Genomic DNA, 12,272 nt, shown 5'->3' on the forward strand with positions numbered 1-12,272 from the left:
TGACCACACTAAGTTGCTTATGGCCTCCCTGAGTTGTTGAGGTTGGCTTTGAACTTGCAATCCTCCCGCCTCAGACTCCTAAGCCACTGGGATTACACATATGTGCCACCATGCCTGGCTCTTCCCAGATTTTTAGGAAGCTAATCAAACATGGCTCTGGTTATGGACCAATGTCTGGGAAGGGGATTCTGTCTTGGGTCAGGTTCATGTTTAACATCAACATGTTGGCTAGAAACGTGGTATACATGTACCAAGTTCACCCATGACAAGAAGTCAGGAAAGAGAGCTTATTATCACATAAAGAGGGCGAAGGATCAAGTTTTGCATATGGTTTCTTCAAAAGATTCTCCAAGCACAGGATATGTGAGAACTGGTTTACTAACAATAACACAAGAAAGAGCTCAGAGTTCAAGCTGGGCACAAGCTCTTCACAAACCAACGTAGCGGCTGTCGCGTACGTGTAGGCTGCATTAACAGAGGCATAGCAACCAGAACAGAGAAGAAGACAGTCCTGATCCTGCTCCACACTCCACCAGACCCTGGAGCCTCCCTAACCTTCTAGGAGATACTCTGAGTCGAGAGAAGGTAACCAGGTTACAAAGGTGTGGAAACTAGATCATATGATAAGACCCATGTGGAAGCAGGGTAGCTGGGACAGGGTCTTTGCTGCCCAGGCCCTGTAGAGCTGGCCCTGGAGAGGAAAACTTTTTTTCCCATCAGGGAGTGAGTGTCCTTCCCTTTCAGGTTGGGTGTGTGGCCTAAGGAGGTGGACCTGGGTGACCCTGGAAGTCAGACAACTAACCTGTGGCATTTCAATACTAAGAAACCAATTTTAACTGGAGAGAAAGGAAAGAGAGGCGGAGAGAACCAACGTGCTTGGTGTTGGTTTGGTATCCTCCTCTTTCCCTTCTCTTCTCCTCCTCCTCCTCTCTCCTTTTCCTCTATTTCAGCACCAGTACAATTCTAAGAGCAGATACATCTCCACAAAGGTTAAGGATTTGTGTTAGAATGGTGCGCTGAAATTGATGGGGTTAAAATTTAACTGGCTGACTTGTTAAAAGCCATTATGATGAAGGGAAAAAAAGCAGGACACAAAATCATATATACATTATAGCTAAGTTTATATGCATAGAAAACCCTGCTTAACATCACTTACCTGTGTGAAGCAGGACTGATAGGGGAGTGGTATTTCATTTTCCCTTTTTTTGTATGTTTCAAATGCTCTTCAATGAAGGGAAATTATTTCTAGAGTCCGACAAAAACAAAACACTTTGCTTAATACTTAAGGACTAGCTGGGTGCTATGGTACCTGCCTGTAATCCCAGGGACTAGGGAGGCTGAGGAAGGAGGATGATAAGCTTGAGGTCAGCCCCAGCGACTTAGTGAGACCCTGTCTCAAAATTGAAAATAAAAAGGGTTGGGTTGTGGCTCAGTGGTAAGTCCCTTCGGGTTCAAGCCCCAGTACCAGGAAAAAAAAAAAAACCAAAAACCAAAAAAAAAAAAAAAACCTTGGGGTCTAATTGAACTGGCATAGCCCTGGGCTATGTTCCACTAGGCACTTGGGAAATTTCAGTAAACACAGGACATCTTGCTTGAAGAGTCATACAAATAAGTGACTCTGGAGCAGGAAGGAGAGCCAGGCTCTCAGGTAGAAAAGACCCAAAGGGTGGGAAGCCACCAAATGGGGCAGCCAATCGAGTTGGGCAATCACCAAGGTGGAGCAGGCCTCTCCTCTCCCAGTGGCATGGTGGCCATTGTTGACCATCAGCCTGTGTGGCCCCAGCCCTGGAAAGGAACACAGGCTGCCTGAGAGGGGTCCTGGGGGACCAGGGGTGAGGCATGCTACGTGAGGTTCACACCATCTCCAGATGCCGTCATACAGTAGTGCAGAGAAGCCTCCACATATCCACTCAGGGAGGTAACTATGGGCATCTGGGCTACAAGCTAAGAATGGCACAGGTGTTTGAGTGACTCCTGGCAGGCTTTCTCCTGGAGATGGGGGACACTATCCTTGAGGAGTCAGGGTGTGGTTCTCTCTGAACTAACTCAAGAAATATTTTCTATTTTGTTCTATGGGGAAATGTTGTCTAGGGTGAATAATGGGGACCCAGAAAGAGGATAATGGTCATTCCCTTCCCTTGAATGGAGGTGGACAGACCCAGACCTGGAAGCTCGATGCTGAGGCGGAGAGACACAGGAGGTACAGGAGCTAGGGGAAGGGCCCTACCTCTGGGGACACATACCCAGGGACATTATCACAGAGCTGGTTCTTCCCTCCATGCCAGTTCCAGGAAGGCCTCTAACAACCTGTGGGCTCCATGAATAGTCAGGGGCATGCTGAGTCGCCACAGCCCAGGCCCAAATGCACTGAGTTATGGCAGCCCAGTGCAGGTTGCTGAGCATCAGGAGAGCCATTGCTGCCTCATACAGCCTGTTGGGTAACTGGGAAGAGGCTGACAGTTTGTGGGTATTGAGTAACCACTGGGCTTCCTGAAACTTCAAATTTCTTTGTGGACTACTCCCCGTCTTCCTCTTTCAAGGTCAGGCTGGGGACTGGGGAGGATCCACGGTTGGGTGACAGCTATTCATTCAATAGTTGCTTGCTCACCAATTCCCCTGCTTCTGCCCTGACCTGGACTTCGGGACCCAAGCAGACATCTGTAGGGTTCCACCTTCCTGGTTCCCAGCATCTATTTCCCCAGCCAAAACAGAAATCAGCCTGGGCTGCCCCTTCACATCCCTTTAAGTGTCCCCTTCTGTTCTCCTTGAACTTCTCCTGCTGCATCTTATTTATCATAAAGGATCCTATTGCCCATCTTTTTCTCCAGGTTCAATGAAGGCAGGAGCTATGCCTATCCTGTTCCCCGCTATATTCCTGGAGCTTGGCACAGTGCCGCCAAATACCATTTAGATGCTCATTCAACATTGGTAAATGAATAAATCCCTTTGATTCCATGTCCTTCATATTCCTGGAATCCATACTCTCCACAACCTTTGCTCAGATCTCATATTCTACTTGACTATTGAGCAGTCTCAGGACCAGGCAACCTGTTTCATGTACACCAATTTATTCTTTATATTTCAGCCAGAGTGAACGTTCTAAAGGGCCCATCTGCCATACCCAGAAGCCCAGAAGCTCCCACATAACAAGGAGCTTTTCAGGATAGAAAAATGGCAGCCCAATCTGGATATCTGGAGAAAATGCTCAGGAAGTTATGCGGAATGCAAAAACTTGCAGCAACGCTATATAAACAAGAGATAAGAGAAGGGTCCAGGGCAAAGTACGAGGGAGACATTGCACTGATTGGAGAGTGGATGGGAATGAACTGGAAAACATTCATGGATAGTACACGGCATCCTCCTCCTCCCAAAACAGAATAGTGTGGGCCCTACTGTCATTAACTGACCAGGTGCCATCCCATCCCCTTTACTACAAGCTCCTTAAGGACAAGGATCATATCTACTTTATCTTGGTATCTGTGGCACCTGGCACCAGGCTTGGCACAAAGTACGCATTCAATAAATAGTTCCTGAATGAATGACTCAGAAGATTAAATAAATTAATAAATGAAGAATCTAAAAGAAGATAAGAAAAAAACAGACTAGTCCCCACTGCCTACCTCTTTCTCAGGGACCCTGGAGAAGCACTGACCAGATGGACTTTTGACCAAACCCTAACAACATAGGAATGTTTTTCCAGGCCAGCTGGAGTGATTGAGGGCATGAATTCGGAGGCCAGATACTATAGGAGAGTCCTGATTTCATCAGTTAAGGTCGTGTGTGTTTGGGCAAGTTGTATAACCTCTCTGTGCCTTACTTTTGTCATCTGTAAAATGGGGATAACAATAGGGGGTCTTAAGAGAACTAAATTTTCATATGTGTGTAAATTTTGAATATATACATTTAGTGTGTGTGTGTGTGTGTACATCCATACATATTAATAGATAAACTTACAAATCTATAGCCCTGTTTAAGTGCCAGCTGTTCTTGATGATAATGATAATCACAACTGTGGCATATTTTTTCCCTGCTGATGTTGGGATTGAACCCAGGACCTTGTGCATGCTGGACTAGTGCTCTATCACTGAGCTACACTCCCCACCCTAATGATGATGACAATTCCCCTAGGCCACCCGCATCAGCTTCTCTTTTTCTGTGTCTACATAATTTTTAACAGTGGAATTGAGACACTTACCGTTATTAAGCAACATAGCATAACATTGAGAGGGTCAGGAGGTGATGGCCAGCCTGGCTTTATTTTGGCCTAATCAAGGGAAGGCAAAGAAAACAATCAAAATGGGACCTGGGAAAAGAGCTGACAGCACAAGCAGGAAGACAATTGCTGTGAAGTTTCAGATGAAAATCCTATTTTTTCGGACATGACTTTTCTATTGCAGAATAAAACTGTCCAAGTCATCTGTTCAACATTCTCAAAAATGAACGGTCCAGGAAGCTTTGATGTGGTGGTTATTTGCTGGATGCTTTCCAAGTGGGCAAGGGCTATGAATAGGTTGTTCACAGAATTGGAAATGTGAATGGTCTCAAACATGTAAAAGGATGTGAGGTCTCACCCATGAGAGAAATGCAAACCACAGCCACGGTGAGGCATGATTTTTCACCTATCAGATTGGTGAAAATCCTAGAGTTTAATATCAAAGGTTGTGAGACCATCGGGATTTTACTTCGAGGAGGTCACCCCTCCCTCACTTTTGGCGATGCCATTCACCCAAGATTTCCTCAATGGAGCTCCAGGAGGGCGACCCTGCCTGGCGTATGCCTGCTAAATTGCCTGCTAAATTTCTCATGATCGGGGTGATCAGTAGATATTATCAGCTGACCTCAGGGCAAATCACTTAAGCACTTGGAGCTTTATTTTCTGAAAAGCAGACAATAATGGAGACTCAGGAAAAGCAGCCAGGGCATTGCGATAAGTGGCACCTGTTATTGACTTTGGTAATTTGATACATACAAATTTAAATACATGTGCTTGACAAATCTGAAGACTCATGTAATTGCAAACTTGATTTCCACTTTGTAAATCATTACAGAAGATAAAGAATAAGAGAGACCTAGAATGGGTAGCAAAGAACAAAGAAGCAAAGCAACAAAGAAGAAATAAAAAATAGAGAAGTAAAATGAGACCACATTACTTATGAAATAGATATAAGTAAATTAAACTGTTATTGAAAGCAAAAATTCTCACATTCTCATGTTTAAAAACAAAATTCAACTACACGATAGGTTGCTTAGAAGAAATAAGACATCTAGGTGTCTGAGGCAGGAGGATTGCAAGTTCCAGGCCACCCTGGGCACGTTGGGCAACTTGGCAAGACCCTGTCTCCAAATAGAAAGATAGACAGACAGACTTAATATAAAATATCCAAATATATTAAAATAAAGATGTTAAAAAGAGACAAAATCAGAAAAGAAATCTTGGAGTAGAAAAGACCCTTCTAATTATGGCTCAAAATTCAGAAGCCATTATAAAAAATAGAAAAGCTAAACTTCAGACAATATCAACTTCTGCATTAAAAAGAGAGAAAAAAACCTGTCAGGTGTGATGGCACCTGCCTGTAATCTCAGCGACTTGAGATGCTGAAACATGAGGATCACAACTTTGAAGACACCCTGGACAATTTAGCAAGAGCCTGTCTCAAAAACTAAAAAGGGAGAGAGAGAGAGGGAGAGAGGGAGGGAGAGAGAGCGCGCGCGCGCTTGGGATGTAGCTCGGTGGTAGAGCACCCCTGGTTCAATTCTCTCAGTACTGGAAAGAAAGAGAGAGAGAAAGGAAAGGAGAGAGGGAAAAAGCAAGTAAAGCTAAAGACAAATAATAAACTGGGAAAAATCATTTTCAATTCAGATGATAGATATAAGGACAGATAATCTTTCTAAAATATAATAAGCCAATAGGCATCAAGAAGACCAACAACCTAATAGAAAATGGCTATAGGATATAATAGAATAGGAAACAAATGGATCTTAAATTATTATTTTATAAAAAGATGCACTTAAAACAAGAGTGCAAACTACAACTACACTGAGACATGATTTTTCACCTATCAGATCGGCCAAAATCCAGTAATTCCAGATCACAGTGTTGGGAAGGCTATGGGGAGACAGGTATTCTCATGTGCTGCTGCAGGGAGGTTAAACTGGAACAAGTCATCAATCTACAAATGCACAGGTTATTCATTGCAGCAATTTTTCTTTCTTTCTTTCTTTCTTTTCTTTTTTTTTTTTTTTTTTTTGTACCAGGGATTAAACCAGGGGCACTTAACCACGGAGCCACATCCCCAGCTCTTTTTTATATTTTATTATAGACAGAGTCTCGCTGAGTTGCTTAGGGCCTCACTAAGTTGCTGAGGCTGGCTTTGAACTCATGATCCTCCTGCCTCAGCCTCCCAAGTCACTGGGATTACAGGCATGCATCACCATGTCTGGCCCATTGCAGCAATTTTTGTACTAGCAAAAAATTGGTAATAAGTGTCCACCAATAAACACATAAATAGTGTTCAAATACATAATGGTATACCCATACAATGGGATCTGATGCAGCCCCTAAAAAGAATAAGGAAGTTTCCAGTGTATTGATTTGGAAAGATCCCAAGACACACTGTTCAGTGAGAAAAATGCAAGGTCATAAGCAACTCTTTGTTTATGAAGAGAAGAAAGAAGTAGAAACATTTGTATTTGCACAAATAAATTCAGGGGTACATAATAAACTAATAAAACCACTTTCCACCTGGGTGCCTTGGAACACGCCTGTAATCCCAGCAAACTGGAAAGCTGAGGCAGGAGGATGGCAAATTCCAGGGCAGCCTGGATAACTTGGTAAGACCCTGTCTCAGCATAAAATCGTAAAAGTGCTGGGGATGTAATTCAGGGCTAGAGCACCTGGCTAGCATGCAGAAACTTGGGTTCAATTCCCAGTACCACACACAGACACAAATAATAATTAAAAGCAAAACAAAACACTTTCTCCAGGTTGGGGTGAGAGGAAGAACGGAAACTGGGCAGATGAATGGTGGGAGATTGAGGGAGGTACTTGTCTGCATATCTTTTTCCTTCTGTTTAAAATGTTCAGATCATTGAAATACATTATTCATTCAAACTTTTAGTGAAAAAAGTCAAATGACATAGGACATTTACATAAAGAAGCACAAGCAGAGCTAGGTTAGGTAAAAGCAAATGAAATAAAGTGGGTATGATAATAGTGATGTAAGAAATAATAAAAAATTGTGTCTATATACATTTAATGGGACAAAAGAAGGCACTAAAAGTATGTAATCCATAGTAAAGTAGAACTTTTATATATTGAATATTAGACTATCAGAATAGATGAAATGGAAAAAGAAGAAGTTGATAGAGATAAAAAATTAGTGGGAAACATAGCACTATCGGTGAGATGGGTTATACAGGATAAAAGGAAAGGAGGATTTGCATTACCTTAAAATATTTTAAATGTGTTTTATGTGTGTATATAGAAGAATTAGACTAACAGAATAACAAGAGTTAGATCTTATAAAAAGAAAACACCTTTTAAAATATCCATGGAACACAAAAAAGTAAATTAAAGAAAGAAAATACAAACAACAGACTTTAATCCTTTCTTTACAGTCCTTCTTCACCCACATATGTACATGTTATGACTAGAAAGTCATAAAATGTTTAAACAATAAAAAGACATTTTTCTCTTCTGTCCCCCCACCCCCTGCTGCTCTAGCTACTAGTTCTTGGCTCCTGCTAAGCTTGTGCCACTCCCTTAGCTCCCTCCCATTGTCCTCCTGATCATCTACCAGGACCCCGTCAGCATTCAGAACATTGAGCAGGGACAGTCTGTGTCTAGAAGTCAGTAGGACAGAGGGTCACATTGATGACTTGCTCATTGGTGGAAACGCCTTTGTGAGCGCCAAGGTGCAGAAAGCACAGTGATCACTGGGGTTGATACTCTCAGGGACCATCACTTGCAGGAAACCAGCTTCATCAAAGAAGCCTACAGGAAGTACATCAAAGATGGCATGAAATTGGGGCTGGGAATGTAGCTCAGTTAAAAAAAAAAATCATGAAATCAATCAAAGGCAAACTTGAAGAACAGAGACTCCAAAGGGTAAGGCCTTTTGCGACAGTTCTTTACAGGGGAAAACATGAATTGCTCTGCTGGACTACTGTGAGCATGGTGTGACCCCAATATATGATTTTCTTTCAGGATGGCCTAGAAATGAGAAACTGTGAAGGCAATTACTTTGGATCTTTCACCTGTTGTCATAACTGGCTGCACTTTCATCCATATATCAACAGGTTATCAGGTCACGAGGACTTTAGACAAATAGGACTAATGTCATCTTGAGCTCTTTCTTTATTTCAACTGTGATTTATTTGGAGTAGAGGTTTTTGTTTTTTTCTTTTTTTTTTTTTTTTTTTTTGTGTGTGTGTGTGTGTGTGTTTGGTATCAGGGATTGAACTCAGGGGCACTTGGCCACGGAGTCATATCTCCAGCACTATTTTTGTATCTTATTTAGAGACAGGTCTGAGTTGCTTAGTGCCTCATTTTTTGCTGAGGCTGGCTTTGAACTTGTGCCTCCTGTCTCGGCCTCCCGAGTTACTGGGATTACATGCATGCACCACCACACCTGGCTGAGACATTGTTTTTGAGGGAAAAAAAACAGATGTCCTGTAGACTATCTAAAAAAAGACTGTCTAAAAATTGTATTCATTTAAACTGAAAAAGTAGAATAAAAAGATCTCCAAAAACTAAATATTTCCCTAAAAAGAATTTGGGATGGGTCAAAGGGTGATTAAAAATTCAATTATCCTCTAGTTACAAAATAATGATAAATAAGCCTTTCTAAATTCAAATAAATATAATACAGTCAAAACTGAATTCGGAGGGAGATTATAGCCTTAAAAGCTTATATTGTTTTAAAAGATAATGTAAATAAATAAAATAGGCATTTGCTTCAATAAACTTGTGGAAAAAGAACAGAAAATCTACCTCAAGGTAACTAAGAGGAAGCAAATAATAAAGATAAAAGCAGAAATTAATTACTTGGTAAACATCGAACTGAGAAATAAATTCGGGTGTGTTTTAAATAAGCAAATAAAAACATTCCTTGGTATGGCTTATAAAACTCTTCATGACTTTGTTCCTGAGAATCTCTTAACTGTTTTATCCCTTGGCAATGCCGCTGCACACTTGGCTCCTGCCATTTTGGGCCCTTTGCTACCAGAACTCAGGGACTAGACTGATTCAGAAAAAAATTTGAGGTAGGGCTGGCAACCCTGCTTCCTAGCACTCTCCTTTCTTTCCACTGCCTCCCATTAGAACAGAACACCCGCCTGCAAGGCCCAGCTCAAAGGTCCCCTGCCTTCCAGGCCAGTTTTGTGGATCCACAAGACTTTAACACAAGCCAGCAGTGACAAGTACCATAGACAGTGGAGCAACCCGACATCTGTGGTCGAGTTAACGTGCTCATGGGTAAAGTTATATCCAACCCTGGGGGTGGAGGCAAGGTGACTGGTGGAAGTGGCACTGGACTGGTTCACGAAGGAGAAATAGGATTTCAGCCCATGGATCAGAGGAAAGAGCACCACAGGAAAAAGGAAAAACATGAGCAAGGACAGAGCTGTGTGCATGTGCAAGGACGGAGCCATTTGGAGAATGGCGGGATGTCGCATATGACTGTGGTGTGGGAGGCTGATGAGTAAGGAAAGGTCACTGGGCAGGTCACATAAAACCTTGAGTGACACATCCCCTCTGAAGCAGGTTTGTGAGGTTGGGACTTTCAGATGGTCGCCCCTCGCCGGGGTTGGGTAGTAGTGTGAGGCCGCTGCCCTGGAGTTGCTGGGGGCAGGTGGGTGTGCAGCACTGGCTCTGGAGGCCTGGGGCAGGGTGGAAGGGGCCCAGCCTCAGTTTGATTCTCCTCAGTGACCCATTTCTTGGCTCCTGCATGCCACCCTGCCCACCCACTAACATGACTAGAGAGGAGCTGGGAGGCAGCCCCTGGCAGCTCCCCTGGTCACCATGGATAGAGCCATACAGCTCCATCCATCTGTTTGGCCCAGCCCCAGTGGGGCCTCTGTGGTTAGGTCTTTGTGTTTACACAGTGGCCCTCTTTGTTCTGAGCAGCCTCCCTCCTACCCTCCCACCTCCCTCTTGCCCTTCTCCATCTCTCTTCTCTCTCTCTTTTCTGTTACAAGAAACACCAGCTTTGTTGAGAGACAGGCCCGGGCTCCGACCCTGGCTTTCCCCATTGAGTCTCTGTGTAACCCTAAGCAAGTCATCTTGCTTCTTTGAGCCCCAGGTTGGGTCCATGAAAAGGATCTGTTGTAAGGAATGAAATTCCTGGTACAAATTGGTCCAGTACCCAGTACCAAGACCGAATAATAAGAGACGTTCATAGAACCCCTATCCAACACTCATGCTGTTCCCTGGACCTTTCTTATTTCTCCCAACTCATCCTTACCTTACCTCTGGTCAGGAGGCTACCATTCTCCCATTTGACAGATGAAGAAACCAGGGCCTAGGGATAGGGGCTGGCTTCACAGGCATGTGACCTATATGGTTACCTGGGACCATGTCTTGAAGGGCCCTGAGTTTGGTTTAATATTCTGCTGTCACCATTTTGAAATTCTCAATAATTTTTGAGCAAGGGTAGCCACATTTTCATTTTGTCCTATATTCCACAAATTAGGTAGCTGGTTCTGCTTCTAGGGGAGGTAGAGTAGAAGCTTTTCCAGGCCTGGACCAGGCTCCCTACTTCTCAGAGCTGCCTCCTTGGGGGCCTCCATTCTGGCCTGATTGAGAGCTAAAGCTACCAGGCTGCAGGCTGCAGTCAGCATCTGAGCCCTGGCCCCTGCCTGGAAATCTGAGGAGCTCAGTTCCTGGCCTGCAGGCTGTTGCAGCAGTCCAAGGAACAAGGAAGACCAGGCTGCTGGAGCCAGCCTAGCCCTGTGTAACTGGAGCCACCAGTGTGGGTCCCAATACCTTGGTCTAGCCATTGCTCTGGGAACTCATCAGGGCCCTCCTTCCCACCGGGTGCCATTCCAGGACCAGGAGACTCACTACAGAGTCACTGCATGACTTTGGACTTTTACTTCATCTTCCTTAGCCTCAGTTTCCCTAAAATTAACATGAAAATGATAACACACATCTCACAGGGTCCTGCCTTTATAATGATTAGCACAAAGAAGGTGATCACTAAATAGAGTCCTTCCTCATTCATTCGCAACAGATATTTCTGGAGGCTGAGCATGTGACAGGGCCAGTGCTGGGTGCTGGGCATTTATTCCTGTGTAGGAAGGACCCTGGTGCTACCCTCAAACAGTTTCTCCATAGAGAGGGAGATAGGCACTGAGAGAGACAGCAGCATGACAGGTGGTAGGGCACCTGAGCTAGGTCTTAGAGGAGCTATGGCTGGAAGCCAAAAGAAGATCAAGAGCAGAGAAGCAAGAAGGGGATGTTGCAGGAAGAGGAAGCATCAAGTACCAGGCAGGAGGTAAGCAAGGGCTCAGCTCTTTAGCCCAGCTAGCAGAAAGCAAAGAAAGGTGGGGCCCACAGTGCCAGGCTGAGGACAGCAGAGCCCCCAAACAGTGTGAGGCAGGGGATGGCAGTGAGGAGTGACAGAGACACCCTCCTAGTTTGTGACAAGATTAGAACCTGGGCCAGGCAAGGACTCCACCCTCAGTATGGAGTTTCAGAGCAGAAGTTTTTCTCAGGAAAGGTAAGAGAAGTATAGAGTGGGAAGATGACAGGGCCTTTGTGAGCCAAGGGCCTCCTTAGGGCTGGAGAGGCAGGAAGTCTAATGCATGGTGGGAGTGGGGAGCCACGCTCTGTGCTGCCCCTCCTGACCTGCTGCTGCTGCTAATGGAGCTCTCCCTTGTGCCCTCATGGCTCCATTACCCACCTCGTGGGGACTATTACTGTGCCTGAGCCTTCACCATTAGCCTGCTTGGTTCCAGGGAGACTCTCTTGTTGCTATTCTACCCACTTAGAAGGCACTTTCTGTATGACTCACTGGGCCTCAATTTCCTGGTTGGATCAATGTTTGTAAATTCTTTTAGCCATAGAATCTTCTATGTATTTTTGACAAATTACCAGGAAATGTAAATAAGTAAAAATACAAAGCAAAGGTGCACAAGTTGAAGTGGAATGGGAGGGTCCCAGACAGCCCGGGCAAGGGGGACTTTGCTGGGTGATGTGAAATCTGCCGGACTTGATGACTTCCATGAATGAAGGAAGTGCCAGGGAAAGTGTCAGGGGACCTCAGCCTCCA

General features: G+C 44.3%; 1 pseudogene; it reads left to right on the plus strand.

The window, feature by feature from the left end:
• The window catches only part of LOC124959590 (translationally-controlled tumor protein-like), a 48,220-nt pseudogene extending 39,873 nt beyond the window's left edge, over positions 1 to 8,347 (plus strand).
• The last annotated feature ends 3,925 nt before the right edge of the window (positions 8,348 to 12,272 follow it).

Source organism: Sciurus carolinensis, chromosome 11 (genome assembly GCF_902686445.1).
Source record: "Sciurus carolinensis chromosome 11, mSciCar1.2, whole genome shotgun sequence".
Classification (NCBI taxonomy): Eukaryota; Metazoa; Chordata; class Mammalia; order Rodentia; family Sciuridae; genus Sciurus; species Sciurus carolinensis.